General features: G+C 45.7%; 1 pseudogene; it reads left to right on the top strand.

Moving 5' to 3' along the window:
- LOC108303004 overlaps nucleotides 1-16,206 on the top strand; it is a 44,296-nt pseudogene that overhangs the window by 20,666 nt on the left and 7,424 nt on the right.

Genomic DNA, 16,206 nt, shown 5'->3' on the forward strand with positions numbered 1-16,206 from the left:
AAAAAAAAAAAAAAAAAAGAAGTTAGAGGTTAAGGGCACAGGCCTCCAGGAAAGAAAAATCTTGTCATTTGTTTGGCTGTGCAAATAGCCAAACAAGGGCCAAGATTTTTTTGAGCCAAAATTTTCTGGATTGTTCCCATTTAGAATCCAAGCTAACTGGGAGCTGACCACGCCTCCCCTTGGTGCTCTGCAGACACATGCTTTTTGAACTCTTTGGAAGCAAGTCCATGATAAATAAACCATAACACAATAAATTAAATTTGTATCACGGCATCCACTTCCTAGTATGAAAAGAAACTCTCGATCTTATTCTTTCAAGGTTTATATTTCAAGGCAAAATTTCGGCATAATTTAGATAGTTTTCTATTGAGTCAGTTTGTTACTTTTGAAATACTGTACAAATAACTCACATACACTGCATGGGGGGTGATAAATCATCTATCTTTTAATGAAAAGTATAAGTTATCTTTACAAGAAGTCATTTATTTCTTAACATCCCCAAAGCAAAATCCTCCTAAGATGAACTTAGGACTCTACCCCTCTCTGCCTTATTTGACACCATATCTATAAAGCAATTTGTCTAAATCCAATTGTTTTCAACATATTATTTTGGAAGTTTATGTTCTTTACCTCCTAAAGAAGGAAGGTATTTGGAAATGTGTATTCACTCCTTCAAGCATTCATTCACTGAACATTCATTGAGTGCGTAGGATTTCTGGAGCACTGTGCTTAGGTATCAGCACAAAAGCATAGGGATGGATAAAAAGATAAGGAAGGATCCCTTCGCATCAGAAGTTTAGAAGCTTATAGCACATGAACCAAGCACTGAATACAAGGAGCAACTTGAAGAAGCCAGGATGGCTGCTAAGTCTGGTTGCATACAGAGGTTGCTTGAGAAACTGATGAAAAATAAATAATCTTAGGCTCTACCTACTGCACCTAGATCTACGAAACCAGAGGGACCTAGAAGAATCGGAAAATTTATTTCTATACTGGCCCAGGTAACTCTGAGATTCAGCCAGGTATGGGAATCACTGAGTTTTAAATAACATTCTAGAAGCTAGAAAATCCCACACAGCCCCTACCACGAGCACCAGAAGCATTTTAATTCATGCTCATGATCCAGATCAAGGTCATTGAGATCCTCGTTTGCAAAGCTGCAAAACTGAACTACAAAAAAAAAAAGTCTGACTTTCCCAAAGAGAACTCCAGACAGAGATGCATCTTTGACTAGAAAACCAAAGGTTTCTAGCTGTCATTGTGCTGTTAGAAAGTAAAAAACCTATTTTCGCAGCATGCAAGACTATCCACATAGAATCACAGCTCCTAGGAGCTAGTAGAACTTCATACATAGATCAGAGTTGACAAATTCAAAAGGTGACAGGTCTCAGCCAGTAACAAAAATGACTGAAGCAGGCTGAAGGGAAGGGAGTTAAAAGGAAAGGATATGCCCCAATAACAGGGGCACCTGCTACTCCACTCTGGCTGGCACTTGCAATGAAAGAATGCAGGCCCAACATGCCAGGAATTCCAAATTTTTAAGAGAAACTTAGAAGTCAGATTTGAAAAACCACGTATGCAAACAAAACAGGCTTTTCAGACAGCTTTGTCCTGTGGGCTGCCACTTTGTCATTCCTGATATAGTCCGAAGTTGTCATTTGATAAGTGAAAAAATAACCCTGTCCTATCCCTTGTATGTTTTCAATTTGGCCTGCCACAGTAAGGAAGGAGATTTGTTGTTGAATTAAGTTTTGCTTTTTATCTTGGCTTTGAATCTTTCAATGTTATTTATTGGTCTTGAGGTTGAAATGCAAGTTCGCTAGAAGCCACATGCGGTAGATACTATGCTGTGCTGCCCAGATTCTCATTACCCAGTTGGCAGGCCTCAGCTCTGAGCCCTCTCCTGAAATCGCATCTATCTGCTTGGCTCAAGGGTGGGTCCCCTCCCTGGGGCATCTGGCATGTAATCACTGGAGGGTGTTCCTGTCTAAAAGCTCAGCCCCCTTGCCCTAACTCAGTACAACTCTGCAGAGCCTTCCCAGCTTCAGAGCTCCCTCTGGAGCCAGCTGAAGCCTTGTAGCTGCATCACAGCACAGCTCTCCTCTATGCCCAACCCTGCTTCCTTTACAAGCACAGATCCCTAGAGCACTCCCCAACATACTTCCTGCACATATGTGGTCTCTGAGTCTGCTTCCTAGGGAGCCTGACCTGTGACATGGTACACAGCAGGGTCTCATTGAAAATAACCTCATCTGTGAAAGTCCAGACCTGCAAAGTCAAACAATTTTTTGTTTTCACAAAAATTACTTCTGTTGTTTCTTTCACAATGATTTTATGGGGTTTTGAAAAATGATTCCATAGCAGATGCCTCCTATTTCACATTGCTTACTCGCCTCTGGTTTTAGGCACTGTGGTGAGCAGTTCCAGGAGCTCAGATCGCCTGGCACCACCAGTTTCTTTCTGCCCTCAGATGTGGGGCCTTTTCTGATGCTGCAGGGGCCCGCTGGGCCTTTGAAAACAGAGCCTGGAAAGTTAGGGGTGTTGGTGCCAATGAGGGCTGTGACCCAGCGGATTGGTGTTCCAGCATCCGGGCTTTAGGCGAGTCCCCGTGTCAAGGGGCTCCCCTTCCCCACTCTCAGTGCCTTATGTGCACCCTGACCATGACTTTCCTCCTCCATGTCTCCATCCATCTCTGCTTCCTCACTTCTTTCCCTGGGATCACGTCCCAAATCAACCACACCAAGTTCCAGTCTATGAGGCTCTGCTTGAGGTGGGACACAAACTAAGACACATGTATCCTCAGCTTTTAATAACTCAAAACAAGATACAGAAGACAAAAAAGAAAACAAAAGTCTACTTTTCAAACACCCCTCCAGTCCTCTTTCTATGCATTAATGCCCACTTACAGGTAACTTCAGATAAACGGGATCAACCAAGGTCCTCTGTTCAGTAAACCTGCAGGTTCCTTCAAACACTGGTCTTACTGGCTACACTTAAAATTCAAATTAACTTCTTTTTTTTTTTTTCTTGTGATGAAATTTCGCTCTCGTTACCCAGGCTAGAGTGCAGTGGCGCTATCTCGGCTCACTGCAACCTCCACCTCCTGGGTTCAAGCAATTCTCCTGCCTCAGCCTCCTGAGTAGCTGGTATTAAAGACGCCCAGCTAATATTTGTATTTTTAGTAGAGACAGGGTTTCTCCACGTTGGCCAGGCTGGTCTTGAACTCCCGACCTTGCGATCTTCCCACCTCGGCCTCCCAAAGTGCTGGGATTACAGGCATGAGCCACCAGGCCCGGCCTATTCAAATTAACTTCTGCAAATTATTTCATCCATTCATTTAAGAAATGTTTATTTCAGGTGCTCTATGGGTAAGGCACAGTGCTAAGTACTGTAGATGTTATAAAGACATGTCCGATGTTCATTTTCTAATTCAAGTTTCAGATGAATATTGATAAACAAATTAAAGCACACGTATTTTCAAGACTACATTAGGACTCTGAAATCTAATGCCATAGGTTTTAATTAAACGACTTTTATCCAGGTGGCACGTACCGATAAATGGATTCCTGGGTTCTAATCTCAGCTCTGTGACTAAGAAGAAGTGTGATGTTAAGCCTCATTTTTCTTGTTTGTAAAACAGGAGTAACAATTATGATTGCAAATAGTTGTTATAAGACTAAAATGCTAACCGATGTAAAGAACTCGGCATAGCACCTGACACAGAGTAAGCACTCAGTACATTTCAGCTATAAGAATAGTTACCATTTTCATCTAACATTAACTTCAGGCCCACTGTGTGCATGGATCCAGGCACCATGGGAATTGGGCAGATAAACTGGAACTCAAAATACAGACACTGTCTAATGAGGTTTGTCTCATCACAGTTTTAACAGCTTGGAGCCCTGTTCAGCAGCTGAGGACCCAAGACACAAAGAAATCATCATGTTCACCTGATCACTCTTTCTAACTGCAGGGAGATTGGGCTCACTGTCAATTTGGTGCCATGGCCAGTTGAAGCACAAGTGGTGGTTTTGCCACGAGTAGAGTTAACTCCAGGCTCCTGTGTTGAACACAGCATTTACTAGTCCTGCTGGTAAAACAAGGGAAAACACAAGCAAGAAAGATGCAGAAGGGAAGTAAATACCAGATTTGCTGAGCTGTCTGAGCAAATATCTTGCTGGCAAGGAGATTCACATTATGACTCAACTTCTCAAGAAGCATCAAGTCAGGTAGTTGTTCCCAAGACAGACTGTCCCTTCAATATGAGCGGCATGTTCAGAAGGATCTGCTGGCTTCTACCTTTTGTAGACCTCACAGTATTCTGTATAGCCCTGTTTCTCCTAGATGCTCAATAAATACTTGTTCACAGACTCACTGAATGCTTATAGACCTCTTTGAATATTGTCCTAGTAAGGAAAGAGCATAAAAAGTGTGGAGAATTTTTTAGGCAGTGCATCACTTTTGAAACATGAATTTCTGAAGTCTTTCTGCTTATGCTTTGTAAAGTGCTTTAAAGAGAGAGGGAGAAATAAGGAGAATGCAAATAAAAATAAAATCAGCCTCATGATGCAATCATGTGTGTCTGGGTGGGAGGGGAACCAGGATGGCTGCAAGAGAAAAATGCCTGCTGCTCCATGCACAAAGATTGCAGTAGGAGGGAAGGAGGGAAGGAGGGAAGGAGGGAAGGAAGGAAGGAAGGAAGGAGGGAGGGAGGGAGGGAGGGAGGGAGGGAGGGAGGGAGGAAAAGAAAAAGGAAGAGAGATAGGAAAGGAAAGGAAAGGAAGAAAAAGAAAGAAAAGAAAGAGAGAGGAAGAAAGGAAGGGAGGGTAGAAGGGAGGGATAGAGGGAGGGAGGGGAAACGATCTCCATTGGAGAACATCCTAAGGTGGTTGACTAGAACAGGCAGGAGATGATATTGCTTTAAAGCCAAGGACAGCAAGCCACTGCCTGAAGATATATTTTGTCTGAACTGTTCATTTGTAAGACAACAAAAAGTACTATGTTAGAATTAAGTTAGAAACACTAAAAACACCAGGCCCAAATCCTACAAGGTGACAATTGTCTGCAGCCTCTTCGTCCTCAGCAGCTGACTCACCTCCCACTTCCCCGCTGTCCCCACCACTCTCTGCCTACCATGGAAGTCACGGGTCCATCACCATTTACCGCCATTATCATATTTCTTACAGGTTAGGAGGAAAATCAAAACTCTGGACTCATGGCTCTGTCAGAAATGCACAAATGAAAGAGACTAAAAGGTGTGTATGTTTTTAAAGTATTTTTTACCCATAGCTCACTTGACTCACTTCTGGTACATTCTGGACCTTGAAGGCATTTTAACTTGTGCCCGGCATTAGTTTCCTGTGGTTGCTGCAACAATTTACTAGAAACTTGAAAGCTTAAAAACAACATGAGTTTATTATCCCACAGTTGTGGAGGTCAGAACTCCAAAATAGCTTTCACTGAGCTAAAAGCAATGGGCCGCTAGGGCCACACTGCTTCCGGGGGCGCTAGGGGAGAAACCCCATCCTTGCTGTTTCCAGCCCTAGAGGCTGCCACATTCCGGGGTTCACTCCAGTCTGCAATTGCATCACCCCGACTTCCACTTCCAGCTGTCCTCTTTGACTCTCATTTTCCTGCCTCCCTCTTTCCCTTATAAGGACCCTTGTGATTCCACGGTCCCGCCTAGATAACCCAGCATTCTCTCCCATTTCAGGATGCTTAATTTAATCACAACTACAAAGTTCTTTTTGCCATATAAGGTAACATATTCCCAGGTTCCAGGGACTAAGACGTAGAAACCTTGTTGGGGAGGAAGCATTATTACGCCTGCCACACGCCCCTGTTACGGAGGCCAGGGACTACTATGCTATTTCTTTCAAAGGACTTTCTAAAGAGAAAAGAGATAGAAGGAGAACAAACTATTTCAAAGCATTTGAAAATAATCCAGTTCAAACTCAATTTCTCAAGCTTTTTAAACCTAAAATGAGGGCAGTACAGAAATTGAATGGTGGGGTGGTCGTAGGTCAGCATTAATTCCCTTTCCAAGTATGGCAAAGCCCACCTTAGGAGTTTTGGTGGAAATGAGGACAGCTTTTCCTCATAGGGAACAAATACACTAGATACAGGTTGAGTATTCTTTATCTGAAATGCTTGGGACCAGAAGTGTTGCAGGTTTTGGACTTTTTTTGGAATTTTGGAATATTTGAACGAAGTTTAGTATCCCTAATTTAAAATCCAAAATTCAAAATGCTCCCAAATTCTAAACTCTCGGAGTGTTGACATGAAGCTCAAAGGAAACACTCATTAAAGCATTTTGGATTTTGAATGTTTGAGTTAGGGATATCCCATCTGTACTGAGTTTCCCATCTTCCATTGTAACTGGGGCCAGTCCTGGGATCTGGCTGCACCTGTCAGTACTCACAGGCAGGTGAGCATTAAACAATATCACACACGAAGCACTCAGCCCAGGGCTTAGTCCATAGTGATAGCTCAGTAAGTAGCAGCTATTCATAATTTTTAAATCACAAAGTTAAAACATTGGCAGAGAATGTGAATTGCTCCCCAGTATTCATTTTCCCCTATTTCCTTGGTAATAGAATTGCCAGTTTGTAGCTGGGCACATGGCCACTTGGAATAAAACATATCCCAGCCTCTTGAGAAGCTCCGTGTTTCTGTGTAACTAGTTCTGGCCGAAAGGGCAGAAGCAGCAGCTTCTAGAAAGTGTCCTGCCATGGAGGGAGCGTGTGATGATTTGTCTGTCATGCTGAATGGAATGCAAACATGATGGCTGAAGCTTGAGCCCCTTGATTAAACTGTGAGGTGGAACCCGTGACATGAGTGGAATAGAGTGGCAAGACAGAAGAAATCTCTGAGAATGGTGGCAGGCTCTCACACACTCGGGATTGATTACTTCTGGACTCTTACTTCAGAGACAAACTTCCATGTTGTGTAAGCCTGTGTTATTTTGGAGTTCCATCACTCACCACTGAATCTAACTCAAACTGATGCAGAGGACAATTTCTAGTTTATCATTCCATACAAAAATCCCTTCTACAACACCCATGACATTCCTAATGCTAAGTCATCTACTTTTCTTCCAAGATTTCCAGTTATGAAGCCTTCACTACATCGCAGGCAACCCATTCTTCCTTTTTAAAGTTGCCTTTGTATTATGCAGTTAATATGAGAATCCATTGTTAGAAAAATATGTTAAAAGTACAGAACAATACATTTTCAAGCATGAAAGCCCCCTCAGTCTCCACCCACTCCCACGGATTTTCTTCCCCCAAACTAACCACGGTCGGCAGTCCAGCATGTATCTTTCTAGTCCCCCCCCAATGCAGTTACATACATACAAGTAGTATTCTAGTAATGGAGATACAGAGAAGGGACCAGGTGAAAGAATCCCCTGCACTCAATAACTGATTAGATAAGGGAGTGGTAGAGTGGAAAAGACCAAGTCAAAAGAAAACCTAGGGGCCAAGCCTGGGTGAAATCTGATAACAGTGCCATGGGCAGTAAGTAAAAGGGAGCACAGCAGGAAGAGGAAGGAAAAGAGGGGAAAGACTGATAAGTCTAGTTCTGCACGGTCATCTCCAAAAAGGGGCTACAGCCCCAGGCAGACATGTAGAGAGGCTGGAAACGCTGGGTGGAGCTGAGGGTGAGGAATGCTGCCTTGTGCAAACGAGCCAATCGCTAGAGCACACAGGAGCATATGGAAGCAGTTAAGGAAGTGGGGGGTAAGAGAGGGGAGCCAGAGGCAGACCTTTGGGAAACACCTGCCTTTTGGAGTAAGAGAAAAAGCAAACAGAGCAGAAAGCAGGTAGATAATTAGGAAGGTAAGGGGAGATTTCCTTAAGATGAGAATGGATTAGTATTTATTAAACTTAAAATAATGAAGTAAAAGATGAAGAGAGAAAGACGAGTTTAAGTGCATGAGGGAACTCAGCGGTCCGTAGCTGAATAAGGATGAGGTCACTGGTAAATTTGAGGGTAGCCATTTTCCCAAGCAGCGAGGGCAGACACAAGATTACACAGATTTGAGGAGCAGGTGGGGTGAGGGGCCATGAAGCAGCCGGCACGCCCCACTTATTGTCAGCACAGGCCAAACTGCGGCAATCCCAGAATACATCCTCGGACCTCAGTGGTTTCACGGGACAAAGGCTTACCTTTTGTTCACGTAAATTCTGGTGCAGATCAAACAGCTCCCTCCATCTTGTGGCTGTAGCTTCAGGGACACGTGGCAGAGGAAGTGAGAACGAGAAGAGTAAGACCCTGGTTCTTTATTGCCCCGGTGTGGAAACCACATGCGTCACTTCCGCTCATGGTTCATCTGCTAGAATGAGTTCCATGGCCTCACCCTAACACCACACCACATGGAACATTTGGTAAACACAGATTGCTGCAGACAGCTTGTTCAAGAGATCAGGAAGTGTAATAAATGGGAAAAGTAGCCAAGAGGAGGAAACCTGTGTTCACGCAAGGGGCAGAGACTGGAGCAAGTGAGGGGAAGGAGGGCAAAGGTAGAGAGGATTAAAATTATCAAGGCTCGAAGGAATCCTGAATCTATCCCCTGATATCAGAGTTGGCCCTCTCATCCTTGTATCATCTGCCCTTGAGAAGCGTCCTGCCTATGACCACCTCCCGGCCCCTGATGGAAATGCAGCCGACAGCCCTTCTCTACACGTGTACAAGCACACAAATCAACACCAGAAACCACTCGTCCAACAAAGCCTATTAGAATGAATTCGAGACCTTCCTGCAAAGTGAGATAAACATGTCTTACACTTGCAGTTTGCACAAGGCTTTAAAATACACGATCTTAGTGGATTGTTATTATAATGGTATGACATAGATGTGACTTGTAGAATTATTACTACTATCATATCACCATTTTTTTTTTATTTTGAGATGGAGTCTCACTGTGTCACCCAGTCTGGAGTGCAGTGGTGTGATCTCAGCTCACTGCAAACTCTGCCTCCTATGTTCAAGAAATTCGCTGCCTCAGCCTCCCAAGTAGCTGGGATTGCAGGCACCCATCACCATGCCTGGGCTAATTTTTTGTATTTTTAGTAGAGACAGGGTTTCACCATCTTGGCCAGGCTGGTCTTAAACTACTGACCTCGTGATCCACTCGCCCCGGCCTCTTCAAGTGCTGGGATTACAGGCGCGAGCCACTGCGCCTGGCCACCATTCTTATTTTACAGATGATTAAGCAAAGGTATAGAGAAAGCAAATGATTTATCCAAGGTCATGTGCTGAAGCTGGAATCTGGTTCTTGCAGACCCTGTCCTCTATAAGCAAGATGCCATCTGCTTTGTTCTGTGCTTTTGAGGGCAGATTTAAAATGACAGATACACCCTGCAGACAGAGTAGGCAATGAATGCTTGTTAACTTTATTTATAACAATAAACATGAAGTAAATTGTTTCAACAATTTCTACTCCAATTTTGGACTCTAGCTAAATTTCTATTACAATTTTAGTCCCAATTCTATTTGTGAGCAGACTTAAATTGGCATAAGAGGCTGGGCATAGTGGCTTATGCCTATAATCCCAGCACTTTGGGAGGCCAAGGCAGGTAAATCACCTAAGGTCAGGAGTTTGAGACCAGTCTGGTCAATATGGTGAAACCCCATCTCTATTAAAAACACACAAATTAGCTGGGCATGGTGGTAGGTGCCTGTAATCCCAACTACTCAGGAGGCTAAGGCAGGAAAATCATTTGAACCCGGGAGGCGGAGGTTGCAGTGAGCCAAGATCACACCATTGTACTCCAGCCTGGGAGACAGAGTTCTCTGTGAAAAAAAGGAAAGAAAAGCAAAGAAAAGGAAATAAAAGAAAAGAAAAGGAAAGAAAAGAAAGGAAAGAAAGAAAGATGGAAGAAAAGAAAGAAAGAAAAGAAAGAAAGAAGAAAGAAAGAAAGAAGAAAGAAGAAAGAAAGAAGGAAGAAAGAAAGAAAGATTGGCATAAGAAATGAATGGCACTGTAGCCCAGCTCCATTCCACATGCACCCTTCTGCAGAGGCATTTTGCAGGTGACCCAAGGTCAAACTGGTTGGGCTTGATGAGCTGATGTTGTGTGCTGTGCCTGGGTCAGTCTTTTTTCTGTATATCTGTGATGTTTGCTTTTCACTAGGAGTCTCAAAAATGCTACAACATGAAGAAAATGTGCACTCACCTCTCACTGGGTGCCAATACGTTCCTGATGCTTTGTACACACTGTCCCCCTGAGACCTCACAGAAGCCTTGCAAAATAGCTACTCTCAGTTTACAAAGACCAGAGAATTTAGGCAAATTATCCAACATTCTACAGCTGCAAACAGCATACCTGGACTCAAAGCTAAGCCCATCTCTCTCCAAGCCTGGTGCACTTTTGGCTAGCTCACTGAATCTCCTGGCTGAGGAACATGATGGGGAAAATGCAAATAAATCAAAAATAATTTTCTTAGAGCATTGTACAAAATGAACTTTCTAATAGAGTCTATTTTCTCAAGGAAATTGTACAAGGAGGGAGGGAGAGAGAGAGAGAGAGGCAGACAGACAGACAGCTGTTGTAAGACAGTCTGGAATATCTTATACACGCTTTAAATCTCTGAAGCTATGTTGTCCTATGTTTTCAGAGCTACTGATCAATGCCAGGATGAGCCTAGGGCAGGGCCCGGGGAAACAGCAGCCAAGAAGTGAGAGAAAAGCAGGAGAGAGGGGCCCCAAGCTCCAAGAGCAGAGAAGAGGTCTTGTCGCTTTCCCTGTCAGCATTCCCAGTCTATTTAACAGACTGCTTTTAGATTTGTATTTTCTTGTAGTGATTTAAACACCTTAAATATTTGTGTTTGGAGATAAAGAAAGAATTCCAAAGGTTTAACATAAAATAAAAACCATCAACTTGCTTTTTCATCTTTTCTAAAGCTTGTCCTGGGCTACAGAGGTGAAGACACTTGGCCACTGAGGCTCAGGCGGGTCCTTTCCCCTGCTGCTTGCAGGAAGGAGGTGGCAGCCCCGCATGGTAGAGGCCCTCAGCTCCTCTGCTTTCTGGGCTACCAGAGCCTATTTCCAGCTTCACCTCACAGCCACGTGTGAACTCAGCCCCGATGCCTGGAACAACCTCAGAGCCCACATTTGCGTGCCAGGGTGTGTGTACGTGAGGCCCTGCTCACGCTGCAATGAAAACGCAAAGCACCTCCTATTTTCAGCCTGAGCAGCTGCCAGGGCTTCTCAGCCAAGTTGGTGGAGGCGGCTCTCCACGCCCAAGCTGCCTGGTGTGAAACATGAAGAGAGCATCTGGGGAGGTCAAAACCTTCGCTTTCTGGAAACATGAATTTCCGATGCTACACTTCAGTGCTACCCCTACAGAAACAGATATCTTTCCTTTTTACCAAAGCTCCTTGAAAGGAGCCACAGTGGGAGGTTATGTCTTCTGCAGGTTTCCCTGAAGTACCATTGTGATGGGGGGGCAGGGATAGCCTTTCCCCACCCTGGGCTCCCAAAGCCTGTACAGATTCAGGGTGCTGCCGGGAGCAATCAGAATGCTGTGTATGGTGGGCGCTGGCTCAGAGTCCCAGCCTAGGCAACAACTGACTCCCAGAGCAGGACTTGGGGGAGTCATTTCGTTCTCTCCCAACCCCAATTTTAAAATATGGCTCAAGTCACTGAAGGACCAGGATTTCATTTCCCTTTGCCCTAAAATGACTCCAAAAGAGTGAAAGTCATTGAGTTCAAAGAGGCCCCTTGGAAACAGGTGAGGGCTATGAGGAATGGGCCGAAGTCGGTCCCTGGCTGGCCCTCTGAATAGGATACCTGCCTATAAAGCTTTGCCTGGGTCCTGGGGGTCCAGCCCACACCTGTGGGGAGATGGAAGGTTGTGCGCTTCCCGTAAAGATGTGAAGCACTGCGCTTTAGCAAGGGATGGTCCAAGCCAAGACATGATGTTCCTGGAGAAAAACCCAAGTTCCACCCCTAAACCAGAGATAAGTTATGCTGCTTCCGTCATCGCTCTCCTCCCAGCAGAAACCTGAGAGTCAGTCTGACAAAACAGAAACCCAGTCCAGGCCAAGGCCAACCCAGCTGCCTGTGAAAGGGAAAGGAAGCTATGGGTGGGGATGGGAGGTGGCAGAGGGTTCATTTCAGGCTCCCATGAAAGAGAAAGGTGGCGTTTGGCGCCTTGGCCACACCCTCCACACGGCCCTCGGCACATTCCCTTGCCCAAGCACTGCTGCTACCATTGCCCAGTGGCCTTTCCTGGGCTATAGATCTTTGCCTTTTTCAACTGAGGAAAGCCGTGAGACATTCAGTAACACAGAAAGCAACCCCACGGTCAGAGCCTGGGTCTGCTGACTTCTAGCCCCCTGGTCTTTCCCACCAGAATGTAGGTGACCCACCCTGTCTCTTTAGTCATAAAGAGCTCTATTGACAAAAATATCCCCAGGACCTCTGCAACGGCCCTCAGTCATGTCATCATTTCTCTGAGTTGCCTGAGATTCCAACTCCAAGGACACGTGGCGAGGTGAAGGCTAGCCACCTGACTTGTGATCCTTTCCTCTTTCTTTAGGAGTGAAATACAGGGGAGAGAGCACTTCCCACTCACTAGGGAAGCTGACACAAGAGGCCCAAAGTGACTGGGCCAAAGGTCACACAGCAGGAGGGGCTGGAGGAGAAAAAGACACCCAGCGCACCCCCGTGCTCACAGCAAGTCTCTTCCCTCACCCCTTCACCTTGCCCACAGTGAACACATATCTGCAAGCCCTGCTCCCAGCATCCCAGCCAAAGTGCTTTTCCCTCCCACTCACCCGCTGTATAGAAACATCGCCACCCTGCAAAGGGCCAGCCAGCTGATGCATTAAGTAAGTTCCAAGGGCAGAAGCCAGACTTTTTAGATTCTTGCCTCTAGTAACATTATGTGACCTCAAAGTTTTAACCTACATAGAAGTTTTTTCAGAGACAAGGTCTCACTCTCTGTCATCCAGGCTGCAGTCTGGAACTCCTGGGCTCAAGCAATCCTCCCACCTCAGCCTCCTGTGCAGCTAGGACTACAGGCCTGTGCCACTATGCCTGGCTAATATTTGTATTTTTTGGTAGAGACAAGGTCTCAGCATATTGCCCAGGCTGGTCTCAAACTCCTGGCCTCAAGTGATCCTGCCGCCACCGCTTCCCAAGGTGCTGAGATTACAGGCATGAACTGTCATGCCCGGCCCAAATAAAAGTTTAAACCAGGGCTGAGGAGTTGCGGGGCAGATAGGACAGGAGGCTGTCATCTTTTGGAAGGCTGTGTACTGTCTCCCTGGGAAGAGGTCTTGTCACTCGCAGCTGCAGCAGAGGCTCCGTCCACAGGCCCAGATCCCCTCTGTGTGTTTCTGTCCAGCACTGAGCTCTTTGCCCCTTAGTATGACAGGTCACTGGAACCCTCTTGGAACAGTGAGCGAAATCTGCCGCCTGACACGTTCTCCCTGGCTAGTTGGCTGCTTTGCATGCCTACGGGGCAAGCAGGCTATTTTTGCGCGGATTTCATAACCCCCTTTGTAGCTGCTGCGGCTGCTGATTGCACATGTGTTTCCAACTCCGCTCCCGTGGTGAGAATGTTTACAGAAACAGGCGCGTTGTCAGAGAATGTAGAGAAAGCAGGATTGAGAGATTAAGAGCACAATTTCCATGTCTAGACATAGTTCACACAGCAGCCGGCATCTGCTCCAATCAGGGTCCCCAGAACTCAGTAACTTGTGCTGATCACTCTCTTAACCATTTATCCCAGCTCTGAGAACTTGACTATGAAATCTTCCAAGGCAGTGGCAAGGCGTGAGGGGGGTCTCAGACGTCCTTCCTGAGAATAAATCCAGGATGGATTTCTGAGTGTTGTGATAGGAAAACCATCAAAGCATCAGAAAAATCTGCAAACGTCTGCATACATTTTTCTTTTTGTGATCTTAAACCGCAAGCCCAATTCCAGCCTCTCAGGGTCTGGACTGGTAGGGTCGCCTTTATCACTACACTGGTTGCTTATTTATCGATCCCAGCCTGCTTTCTCCTTTACTTACCTCCTCACTCTCATCAGCCTGCTGGCGAGCCTGCTCACCTGCTGTGACTTTAATGTGCCCTGTTGCTCCTCTCTCCCACCTTTACACACTATGCCCAGGCATCACTGCTACTCCGTTCAATTCAGCTTTCACTTTCAGCTCCACCATGTTAAAGGATCCTTTCTGCCAATCCTTTTTTTGAACCTTTGATTCTGTTTGTTTCATGCCCCTTTCATCCTCTTCTTCTCTCCTGGCCCCCATCATTTCCGGTGTTAAGATTGCCCATCATAAGCTACCTTGGGTCAGGACCTGTGTCTGACTTAGCCTTGTTTCCATCACAGCCTTCTTGAAGGGCATTTTCAAGAACAATAATACCAGCCACCCATCAAGACAATGGAGTGGGCACTGAACTAATGCTCCACATGTGTTTTTCAATTTTCACTTAATACTCATAACAATCTGCGGAGGAGGTTGCTGTTATTTCCCCAAATTTATACATAAAGAAGCTGGGGTCTAAAGAGGTAAAGTTACTTGCCTAGTTCATTGGTGGCAGAAACAGGCTTCACATTGAGGTCTGCTCAACTCTGGAGCCTGAACACCTAGGTATCACCCTCACCCTCTTATGAATGTAAACTGAAAGAATCCAGGATGAATAAATGGATATTCAAGATCCACAGCTTTCCGGCCATTTTGCTTCTCATATATGTTCCGGCTCTTCTCTAACTCTCAAGGAAAGCAGAACCCTGCATAGAGATCTAGGATGTCAACTCAGGGACCAACCTCATTCTCCTTAATCCCACACCCACCTCCTGGCAGTCCACAGTCCTGGGGCCTGTTACCCGAGAGGGCAGAGCTTCCATGCTTTGACAGGGGAATGTGATCTCAGTCCCTTTCTGGTGGCTACCCCTGGGGTGGAGGGTGGGGTGATATGAAAAGGCATCGAGGGCAACTCAGGGACGACCACTGCTGTTGTCCTCCCAGCCCAAGCTGGCCCATGCGTAGCGTGCGGCAGTGGCCCAGAATCAGCCTTGCCGTCTGGTTTCTCAGGGTCACTTCTATTCAGGAAGCATTTCCCCAGCTCCTTCCAGGTGGTTGTGCCAGTGCTGATCACTTCAGGGGACAGAAATGCAAGACACGGAAAAGGGCTATAACAGATTAAGGGGTAGACTAGGCGCGGTTGCTCACACCTACAATCCCGGCACTTTGGGAGGCCGAGGCCGGCGAATCACCGAGGTTGGGAGTTTGAGACCAGCCTGACCAACGTGGAGAAACCCCGTCTCTCCTAAAAATACAAAATTAGCCGGGCGTGGTGGCGCATGCCTATAATCCCAGCTACTCAGGAGGCTGAGGCAGGAGAATCACTTGAACCCAAGAGGTGGAGGTTGCGGTGACCTGAGATCACACCATTGAACTCCAGTCTGGGCAACAAGAGCAAAATTCCATCTCAAAAAACTAAAAATAAATAAAAAGATTTAGGGGTAAGTGTCCACAGAATCTCTCTCCCCCTGATATTTGAGAAGAATGCCGAATGTCTACAATTTAACCCTTCCTCCCCGCTCCTGAAGACGAAGGATTCTTACTTTCTAGAAAAGAGGCTAAGTGACCTAAACAATAAAAGAAAGAACAGAGGAGAGAAGCGGAAAAAAAAAGGAGGGAGCTGTGGGTTGGCAAGTGATCTAGATGGTTCAGTGTGGCTTCCAGAGGCTGGAGGACTGGAAAGAGGAGAAGAGTGAGATGCACCCACGTGGCTTAGGAATTGGATCCTGTTAATAGAGAGACTGGTGTAAATAATGAATTCTTTTAAAAAAAATTAGCTATATCTCTGCAGCACTGTGTTGCTTTAGATATGTTTCCATGTAAAAACTATGTCACATGTTCAAACTCTTCAAAAAAACAGAGAAAGAAGTGCTTTGGACTCCTTGATATTTGTAATGTAGGACAAGAATCATCACTTTGAAGTCATGGTTGCCAGGGTTGCTGTCTTGATTTCTTGAATCCTGGCTTCTTCCCTTCCTCCCCTCTACATGGACTAAAAGTGGAAAAGGTAGTTCCTCGAGGACAGGAAGGGGTTTTGATGTACAGTGGTGAGTCCAAATAAGTGCAAAGTATAATTATTAAGAATCCAGGCCGGGGCCGGGCGCGGTGGCTCAAGCCTGTAATCCCAGCACTTTGGGAGGCCGAGGCGGGTGGATAACAAGGTCAA

Source organism: Cebus imitator, unplaced genomic scaffold (assembly GCF_001604975.1).
Source record: "Cebus imitator isolate Cc_AM_T3 unplaced genomic scaffold, Cebus_imitator-1.0 Scaffold44, whole genome shotgun sequence".
Taxonomy (NCBI): domain Eukaryota; kingdom Metazoa; phylum Chordata; class Mammalia; order Primates; family Cebidae; genus Cebus; species Cebus imitator.